Here is a 10,325-nt window from a genome sequence, read left to right on the forward strand (position 1 = left end):
ACACCAGCCCCCAAAAAGCGGGCCCTCCAAGAGGGAGCCACAGGCCAAGTGCGCTCAGAGGTTAAGGACATGCTAGTCTCACTTCAAAGCACGATGACTGCACTCCAGAACGCAGTCAAATCCATGCAACACGCCGTTCTCGCACTGGCACAGCGCGTCACAAACATTGAAACCCACGTACAAACTCTCCCCGTGCCCGCTCATCCTACCCTCCAAACCCCCCGCACTGCCCCTGACGGCATCCCCCAATCCCCATCATGGCCCACACTAACAGAGATACACTTATCTGGCAGTGGAACTGCCGAGGCTATCTCCGCAAACAGCCAGTCATCCGTCAACACCTTCGTACCCTCACCCGGCAACCGGACGTCATCATGATTCAGGAAACCCATATCGATTCGGTCACCCTCCCAGGTTACCAACCTTTCATCCCGATACATGCTTCTCGCCGCCTCTGCACTTTCGTCCACAAGAGAATCACCGCCATCGAACACAATCTCCATGACCGAAACATCGAACACCTTCCCGTTGAACTTATCCCCACCAGGAGATGTAAGGAAAGTATTTTTCTCCTTAACGTGTACAGCTATCCCTCTGCCAAAGTTCGAGGCCGTTTTCTCACCCTCTTCCAGAAGGCCCTTAACGTAGCTGGCACCAACCCCCTCGTTATTGGTGGAGACTTCAATCTCCCCCACACGGTATGGGGATATGGCTACTCGACGACGGCGGCTCAAAACCTTTGGAAAGACTCCCAAGACCTCGGCCTCACTTTCATTACAGACCCCACGTTCCCCACACGCCTCGGTAGCTCCACTTCCCGCGACACGACCCTTGACCTGACATTTACCAAGAATGTCACCAACGCTCAATGGAGCAACACACAACATGATCTCAGTAGTGACCATTCCATCATTGCCATACTTATCCCTCGGATAGCTGCAGTTACTGCCAAACCCCGTGAGTTCACTTGGGTTGACTGGGATGCATTTCGCAAGCATCGATCCGCTGACCAGCACGCGGAACGCATAGAGGACATTGATGCATGGACCCGAAATCTCCACTCCGATACCAATGTAGCCACGCGCACCGTTACAACCGATGCCCCCGTCGAGCGCATGGACAGTAGATTGGCCAATCTCCTCGCGGCTAAAACATCCATCCTATCCCGCTGGAAAGGGCAACGTCTCAACAGGCGCCTCCGCGCTAAAATAGCCCTCCTCAATAAGGAAATCGAAGCCCATTGCCTCACTCTGAGCCGTCAGCAGTGGACTGAACTGTGCAATACTGCTGACGGACAGATCCATTGTCCCTCTTCTTGGAAGCTTCTCAAACACCTCCTCGATAGCCAAGCCACCCGCTCTTCCCAACAAGATCGCCTCACTAAACTTCTCTATACAGAAAGGAAGAAACGGCCGCGCCCAAGTCTTAGACTACCTCACCAACAAGTATCTCCCCGTGGGCCCAGTGCAATCTCACGGCTCCTACACCGGGGCCCCCAACCCCCCACTGGACGAAGACTTTAGTGTCGCTGAGATCCAAGCCACCCTGCATAAATTAAACAGCCGTTCTGCCCCTGGGCCCGATGGGGTCACTAACAAAGCCCTCCGTAATCTGGATGATGCCTCCATCACCCACCTGACAAATTATATCAATGACTGCTGGCGTAATGGTGCCATTCCGCCGGCCTGGAAAACAGCAAAGGTCATCCTTATTCCCAAACCTGGCAAACCTTCTAGCCTCGATCATCTTCGTCCCATCTCACTAACCTCATGCGTGGGAAAGGTTATGGAGCATGCCTTCCTCACGCAAATCAACACCCATCTGGAAGACACTGCAGCGTATCCTCACTCTGTCATTGGCTTCTGGGCCCACCTGTCGACCCAAGACGCCATGCTACAACTTAAGTACCATATACTAGAAGATAGAACACGTAGTACTAAAGCTATACTCGGCCTCGACCTCGAAAAAGCATTTGACAGCATAGCCCATTTCACCATTCTTGACCGCATCTCACGCCTTAATATCGGTGCGCGCGCTTATAATTACGTCAGAGACTTTCTCTCTAATCGCACAGCCTTCCTTTCGGTGGGGGATCTCCGCTCCGACGCCCAGACTTTGGGCAGCGCGGAAACCCCCCAGGGCTCCGTTATCTCCCCAATGCTTTTTAATCTTGTCATGATCGATCTTGCCAAGGAGTTGCAGCAAGTGGACGGTGTCACCCACACCATATACGCTGACGATATAACCATCTGGGCCCACAAAGGCAGTGACGGCGAAATAGAAACGGCGCTACAATCCGCCATTGAAACAGTCGAGACCTATATCCAAGGCATGGGGCTTCGCTGCTCCCCTGCAAAGTCCGAACTCCTTCTCTACAGGCCTACTCTCCGTGGCCGCCGTCCAAAATACTCCACCGCTAAACGCCATTACGAAGACATTGCGCTTCATCTCACGGATGGCAGCCCCATACCCCTCGTCACCAATATCCGTGTGCTCGGCTTGTTCATAGAGGCGAACGGAGCGAATGGCATGGCCCTCGCCAAAATCAAGAGAAATACAGCCAACACCATGAGACTTTTGAAGCGGGTCTCCAACCGCCGTGGGGGTATGAAAGAGGAGAATCTGCTCCGGTTAATCCAGTCGTTCGTAATTTGCCACATCACCTACGTTGCTGCGTATCTAAACTGGTACAAGGCTGAACAAACCAAGCTCAACATCCTCCTACGCGGTGTCTATAAACAAGCCCTCGGCCTCCCCGTTTGCACCAGCACTGACCTCCTCCTTCAACTAGGCGTCCATAACACACTGGACGAGCTCATCGAGGCCCAACGTCGCTCTCAGCTGGAGAGACTCACTCTCACAGCCACGGGTCGCCATATCCTCACCTCGCACGGCATCACCTACCACCATCAACACGGCCATAAGCACTAGATCCCCTCCACCATACGAGCTTGGATTCACGCCGATCCTATCCCCAGAAACATGCACCCCAAATACAACCACGCACGTCGCACAGCACGTGCCACGGTTCTCACCAAATCGCTTACTCGCCACGACGGTGTGAGTTTCGTCAACGCTGCCGAATATCCCCACGGTACCCGCTTTGCAGCCGTCACCACGCGTGAAGGGTCTCTCCAACATGCTATCAGCCTAGTAACCCCACACGCTGAGGAAGCTGAAGAAGTGGCCATCGCGCTAGCCACCCTAGACCCAACATGTCATACCATTGTCTCTGACTCCCGCTCCGCCGTTATCAACTATATCAACGGCCGTATTTCACACCAAGCCTTGCGCATCTTGCAACAAGAGCCCCGCTCAACCGACCATCAGGTTACACTCGTCTGGTTCCCGGCTCATGCAGGCACCGTCCACCCGCACCTCCCCAACCTCAACGAGGTTACCCACTCCCTAGCGCGAGGCCTAGTTGACTGCGCGGGAGAAGGGGAGGCTGTCCCCACCGGTAGGGATCGCCCGACACGCTACAATGATATTGTGAAGTCCTTCTACTTAGAGCGTAGAACCTTCCCCGGCCCACACAACAAACTATCCCGAGCGCAGGCTACAACTTTCCGCCTGCTACAAACCAATACTTACCCCTCATTACAACTTTATAACAAGATTTACCCAGACATTTACCCCAATCCCACGTGCCATATCTGCAAGACACAGCCAGCCACACTTCCACACATGCTTTGGGACTGTAGGCACCAATAACCCGACACTAACCCCACGACCCTCTCGTCGAGATGGCACGCTGCCCTGCGTAGCCCCAACCTTGACGACCAACTCTGGGCGACCCAGCAGGCCTGCGAGGCGGCGAAGAGGCAACACCTCGACGTCCCCATGTGGGAGGCCTAGGCCCAGTCACCATCTCTTGCTGGTTTCAATAAAGTTTATTCAGTCAGTCAGTCAGTGAAATAATACCAACTTTCCCTGGTTACCGGGCTTCTACAATTTCTCCTGAGATGGACTTGTTCAACAGCTCTACCGAGTACTTTAAGTAGGCAGTGTATTCTATGTCGTAGGGCAAACAGAAAATTAGCATAAGCACTCTTGCTTTCAGGCTGCCATAGACTTCGAGTTAAAAGTGCAGTCCAGATCAACATGCCCGACCTTGATCCCTCCAGCCTATGTGCCAGCCTTCCCTATGAGCCAATACTTGTGCAGGTGAACATACCTTCTTTGTTCCATGCAAAACATTTTGTTAACTGTTTCCAGGAAAAAGTACTTCAAGCATAAATGGCTAACACATGCTCTTCATACCAGGTTGCCATGGATAATGGAGACGATAGGAAAGTACAGGCCAGCGTCGCTGTCCCAGATCCATCCGGCAGCTTCTCTGTCTCTGTGTCCTAACTGCTGGTCTTCAATGGGAGTTGATACTGTCTCCTTCTATAGGGGCATTTTCTGACACGCTCTTCTGTGGGAGAATGCCCCATTCATAAAAAGAAACAACAAAGATTGGACACGAAATGGTGCAGCTCAAAAAAAAATTACTTGTTGGGTTCGCCACCGGGCCATATGCGTCGGTGCTCGTGACTCGACAAAAAGCAGCCGCAGCGGCATGCGCAAGCTCAGGCTTCACATAGTTTTGCGCCCATCGCAAGAGAGGCACCTCACGGCTACATTCGGATATTGCCAGCGCACAATGAGGAAGTGCAGAAACATGCACGCTTGCAATCTCGGAGGGATGCGCATGCGTGCAAACTCGATACCATGGGTGCACAGCTAGAAGGGGAGAAGGGTCGTTTTGCCACACGCTCGCACACCCTGTAATATTTTGGAAGCAAGTGTACATACTAGACATATTGTCTGTAGTGCTTATTTTTGAAATGTGATATTTTGGGACATATAATACATATAATATGCATCTTGGCTTTGTTGCACATTAAGAATTTATTTTATAAGTACTATATAATTATCTGAAAAGATGAATGTTTCTTTAGATTTCACACATTTCTTTTGCTACATTGTAAATGTATATCCTGATAGATTAATGTTTCGTATGTTATATGTTTGCCGATAGGAGACTTACTGCTGCCATGCGAGGGCCTTCAGGCACATTAAAGCTGTATGTTGCAGCTTTTCGCCTGGAGGACAGCCAACAAAGTTTGTTGGAAATAAAACCATTTCTGGTACGACAAGTCGAAAATTCTATTTGAAGTCGCTGCCTCTAGACCCTTCATGCCAACCGCCATTTTGGCAAGGCTGTGTGATGTCTGGGAATAAGGCTGCTTCGATGGATTTCAAGACCAGATAGCAGCCTTCCTTCACACACTCTGGCACCAAAAAGGGCAGCACAGATGTCAGTGTTACTTGTGCTACAATTCCTTCACTTGTGCTATAAATAGCAGCAGCAAACTGCCAAGATGCAAAAGCAAAACAATGAATGAGGGCCATAACGTATTTCCCAGCTCCTGAAATCAGTTCCAGTTTTTGCAGTAGACCAAAGCATGGCCTTCAAGATCAGCTTCGATTACCAGTGGGAACAGTTTCCGAGGCTGCCAATTCATTTCATCAAGACTCAGTGTTGCCACACTGCTTTTGATTCAAGTGTGAGAAACAAAATTGAAGTGAACATTTTCTAACACATTGAATGCAGTCAAATTTTCTTTCTGTTATGCTTTCCTCTTATTTCAAAGCAAAAAAAACCCCCAAAAATCTAAGAAAACAAGAAGCAAAACAGAAAGAAAAATATCTCAGTATAGGGCGAACATCATTGCACAGTGTTGTGAAACCAGATGTGCATGCCTGTGAGGGTGATGATTGAAGTGTGTGCACTATACATTCAGTGATGCTACAGGCACGCACTGTGCTGTTTGCATTTCATTTGATGGTGATAGTACATCCACACAATGTAGCCACAGGGACAAGTGAGCAGTCAAGTGAAGCTTTTTGAGATCATGTTTAGTTGGATCATGCAAATAAAATGCATTAATTAATCATATGCCATGGAAGAATCAAGCACAAGTACACAAATTACTGTGCATGACAGGAGTGGCTGCGAAGATGTATAAGGCTCACACAAAGGACGGACAGCAGACAAGGGACGATGATATTTAACTAATTTCGCCATGGAAAATGACTTCAAAGTTTGTGCATTAAGTACGAAGAAAATCCGAGGACACCTAAGCACTTCTTATGAGTTGTGAATACTTTAATGTCCAACTGAACGCCACTGAGCAGGCCGAGATATGAACTCCTCGCAGGCAAGCGGGCACGTTAAGACGCTTGGCATATATTGATTTAGCCTTACCGAGGCGCAGTTAGAACACACACAAGAGCTTGAGTAGACAAGGAACAGGTGGTAACACAGGCTTGTGAGAGGGAAGGTGATGTGTTGTCGTAGCAATGCACTCTCCCCTCGCGAAGTAGCGCAGCAGCAGATGTTCCCCTTCGCTCGCGTTCCTCTGCTGAGACACGAGCCAGCAAGTGCAAGCTAGTGTCATGAGCGCGCCTCGTGTGCTCACATGGTGTCACAGTCAACGGGAAATTAGGCACCGTTTTGCTGCTACAGATGCTGCCGGCTTTTTCACTGAAAGAACCATTTAACTCTTGCATTAAAAAAATCCTGTCACTGACCACATAATAAACAGCAATAAAGAAATTCCATTAAAAGTATTGCATCAAACCAGCTCAGAGCACAAAAAATTTACCAGAACTGTCAGGCTTGGCTGCTGAAAATTAATGTCTTGTAGCAAGGTTTAACGAGCACAAATGATATGCAAGAATACTCAGAATGATGCGAATGCTCAGATGCTAAGCGCTGCTCTTGTGCAGGAGCTTGGCAATGCAGCTGGCATAAATGCCAGTCTTCTGACTACTACACTGGTTTCATGAAAAGTAGGTTATTCTGGCAAGAGTATCACTGCAACATCACTGCACTACACTTTTACTTCACTGTGTCAGATAAACAAGTCAACAGACGTCTGAAGTGGTTCAACCACAATTCACAGCTGGAGAACAGGATAGCATCCATAGAATTTGGCGAGATTATTAGACAACAGGCAAAGGAGAGTGGACAAAAGTTGGAGGTGAAAGCTGTTCTGTTTGACTGTGACGAGGTGTATTGGAGTCGTCAAGCAACAGGCAATAGCGATGGTGCTTCCTAGCGTGCCGATATTGTTCTGGCTTCAAGGCACATAATGGTGATTATTGCATTTTATAGTGTCCCATTCTTCTTTAGATGACAAAGTATTTAAATCTGTGTATTGGTTACATTTGCAGTGACATCCAAAATCTAGATTTGTACTGGGCAACGACAATACTTAAAAATTAAGCTCAGTGGTTTTACATGCCAAAATCACTAAATGATGATGAGGGATGCAATAGTGAGAAACTCTGGATTAATTCTGAGCGCCTGGGTTTAACGTGCACCCAATACATGGCGCACAGCATTTTTTGCATTTTGCCCCGATCGAAATGTGGCCGCAGGGGCTTGGATTTGATCCCACGGCCTTGGGTTTCGCAGCCAACACCAAAGCCACAGCACCAGTAACATTAAAACAAAGCAGTGATTTGATAAAGCGTGTAAGAGCACAACAGTTTTTAAGCATTGCTTCATGCTAAGGTCTAAGTCATAAGCTCGGTACCGTCACACAACAGCCACATTAACGAGATGAACAACGGGGATAAAATGCCAAATTAAGCTGCAAAATTATGAAGCAAAAGCCTTTGAAGCTGTGAAGTTCTTTAGGAACTTGGAAGGTGTGGACATTTGGACATGCAAAGGATGCAGTCTTTGGAAACAACTTGCCAAGTTAATTAGTTGTTTTTTACCAAAGCAATATTTCATCACAAAGCAAATAGCTATAATTTAAATATGCTCCAAGATTGAATGCCCTATGATAAAAATTTCTATTGCATTTTTAGCAAGTTATATGGAGCAACCAAAGGTAAGAGACATTTGATGCTAGTGTTCAATAAATTTCAGTTATTAGAAAGCCCTCGTCCTGTGCCCTTCTGTGTGTCTTCCGTTATTTCCGCACTGATTAGTAAGTATGACGCTAGTGACTGCCATAGAATACGTGAAGGCCGAGAAAATAGCAATGGCAATGAAGAGCTATTGCTTGAACAACGACAAAAAAAGCTTAGGTGTAGTGACAAAGCAGAAAGGAGAACATGAACGAAAAGTATGTGCGAAGTCATACATGACAAGAGAAACCCAGCAGGCAAGATGTGGTGAGCAGGGGGGTGGGGAGAAGTATTCCGTAAGAGCCGACCTAGTGGACTGTCCATTTTGGCCGCTACTGATTGGCTAGGGCTGCTGGTCTCCTCCTCTCACAGCTGAATCCAATCAGCAGTGGCCGAAATGGACAGCCCACTAGGTGTACTCTTACAGAATACCCCCCCCCCGCAGGAGAAAATGATGAGATGGATTCTTGCCTTGTGAAGTGCAGCAACTGTTCTTTTTTTTTTCTGTTCAGAGCGAACGTGAGTGAGACTGGAGATGTAAAGGCTTTGATGTGGAGATAAGCTGTGGTCTGGGATGAAGCACAATATTGGTTTCCAGCTGTGGATGAATTTCCAGGAGACCCTGCAGATAAAAGTTTTTTTAGCAATTAATAATTCACGTATCTGGCGAAGGAAATCATTACAGTGAACATGCGGCATAAGCAATAGACAGCCAGGCACATATAGCAAAAGACAGTGCCACTGTAGAGGAATGGCGACAGGGAAGAGCAACAAAAAGTGATCAAGCATGTACAGGGAGAAGGGTACAGAAAAAGTACAAGGGATCACACAAAGGAGATCAGTTTGACAGTGACAACAAGAGCAGCACTTATGAGCACAAATTTCAGAAGAAAGTAGCAAATTAATTGGGTCATCAGTTGCCAAAGAGCAAGCATTTTCTGTCACGAATGCTACTGATGCCAAGCATCAGTCCTGGCGCTGTTAAAGAAGTGAACGCGCAGTTGTGGCAAGGGATAGCAGCAGTAGGTGTCTCATAAAAATGGCAGTAATAGGCTGGTACACTTGGCTACAGTGAGCCAAGTGTACCAGCCTGTGCTTCTGGAAATCTGTGACCTATGTCGAGTTGAAATGTACTGCTAAAGTGGGTGTACGTCGGAAAGACTTTCTCGCCCGTGCGGCGCTCGTGCCGAGTTGGTGATGGCGGATTATTGATTTAATGAGCCATCTTTCGTCACATTAAAGATGTTTTGTGTCTCTTCCAGGGCGAGGAGTAGGGGCCATAGTGTAGACCACTGGCATATCCCCTTCGATATAAATAAAGGTTCTTCAGCAAAACCATGTGCAATAAATCGGTAAGCGGGAGCCGCAGAGCTAGCGAAGCAGGCACGTCGGACGTAGTACATTTAAATTAAAGTATGGGGTTTTACGCGCCAAAACCACTTTCTGATTATGAGGCACGCTGTAGTGGAGGACTCCGTAAATTTCGACCACCTGGGGTTCTTTAACGTGCACCTAAATCTAAGCACACGGGTGTTTTCGCATTTCGCCCCCATCGAAATGCGGCCGCCGTGGCCAGGATCGGACGTACATTTAGACAGATCGTCATTGTAAGCTCAGGAGCTCTCGTGAGGGCTCCGTTTGCCGGTGACGTATACCGTCCTATCGCAGTACTGGTGAAAATCCATTATATCGTCGGGACGAAAAAAGCACCCCGCCACTTCTATAACACCAGTCGGAACACTGCGGCCGCCATCACCTTTTAGAGTGGTCTACGACCATAAATTGCATAACGACTTTCGCTTTTCCTAGCTACAGGGTGCTAAATATGTTTCAACATGCAGACATGCATGTTCAGGCGAATCTCTTGAAGGGTACAGTATGCACTGACAACCAACGCATGATGGACACGGCGAAATGCTATGGCATTAAAGTTGTCCGATTGATCCTCGATATCACAGGTTCACTGATCAATGATTCACTGATCCCGTCGCACGTTACGCATGTTACCGTTGCGACAAAAAGTGCAACAAACCTACCAGCAACATCCACGGAGACGCAGGAGGAGAACTTGTGGACGACGCACGGCACGCACGGCTTCGTCAAGAACACAGACATCGACGTGAAGGAATCGCCAGCCGACACATGGCAGAATGCCGGCTCGCCTAGGGACAAACGCATACAAAACGAGCAAAGAAACTTCTCCTTCGTGGTACCTAGGCAAAGGGAGAAACTTAGGGCGCAAACGCCCCCAGATTTTCTCTCTCGCAGCTGGCGATTCCGCAAATGACCGTCTCGTCGGAAACCTGCTGTCATTACCTTTCCCTCCTTCCTCCGTTCCGCTTGAGGCGGTAGCGAGCGATCCTTGCGGTGGTCGCTTGCAACACATGCGCGCATGCGCACATCACCCCATG

At 48.4% G+C, this 10,325-nt stretch overlaps 1 long non-coding RNA gene across 3 annotated transcripts in view; it reads right to left on the bottom strand.

Annotated features, from left to right (window-relative positions):
- The window catches only part of LOC139059842 (uncharacterized), a 33,257-nt gene extending 23,152 nt beyond the window's left edge, over positions 1–10,105 (bottom strand). For all 3 annotated transcript variants that reach the window (XR_011514397.1, XR_011514396.1, XR_011514395.1), the window contains exons 1-2: positions 9,951–10,105; positions 8,386–8,536 (exon numbers count right to left, since the gene is read on the bottom strand). This is a non-coding gene — a long non-coding RNA (uncharacterized lncRNA). The remainder of the gene's footprint in view (positions 1–8,385; positions 8,537–9,950) is intronic.
- Between the last annotated feature and the right edge of the window lie 220 nt (positions 10,106–10,325).

Source organism: Dermacentor albipictus, chromosome 5, assembly GCF_038994185.2.
Source record: "Dermacentor albipictus isolate Rhodes 1998 colony chromosome 5, USDA_Dalb.pri_finalv2, whole genome shotgun sequence".
Taxonomy (NCBI): Eukaryota; Metazoa; Arthropoda; class Arachnida; order Ixodida; family Ixodidae; genus Dermacentor; species Dermacentor albipictus.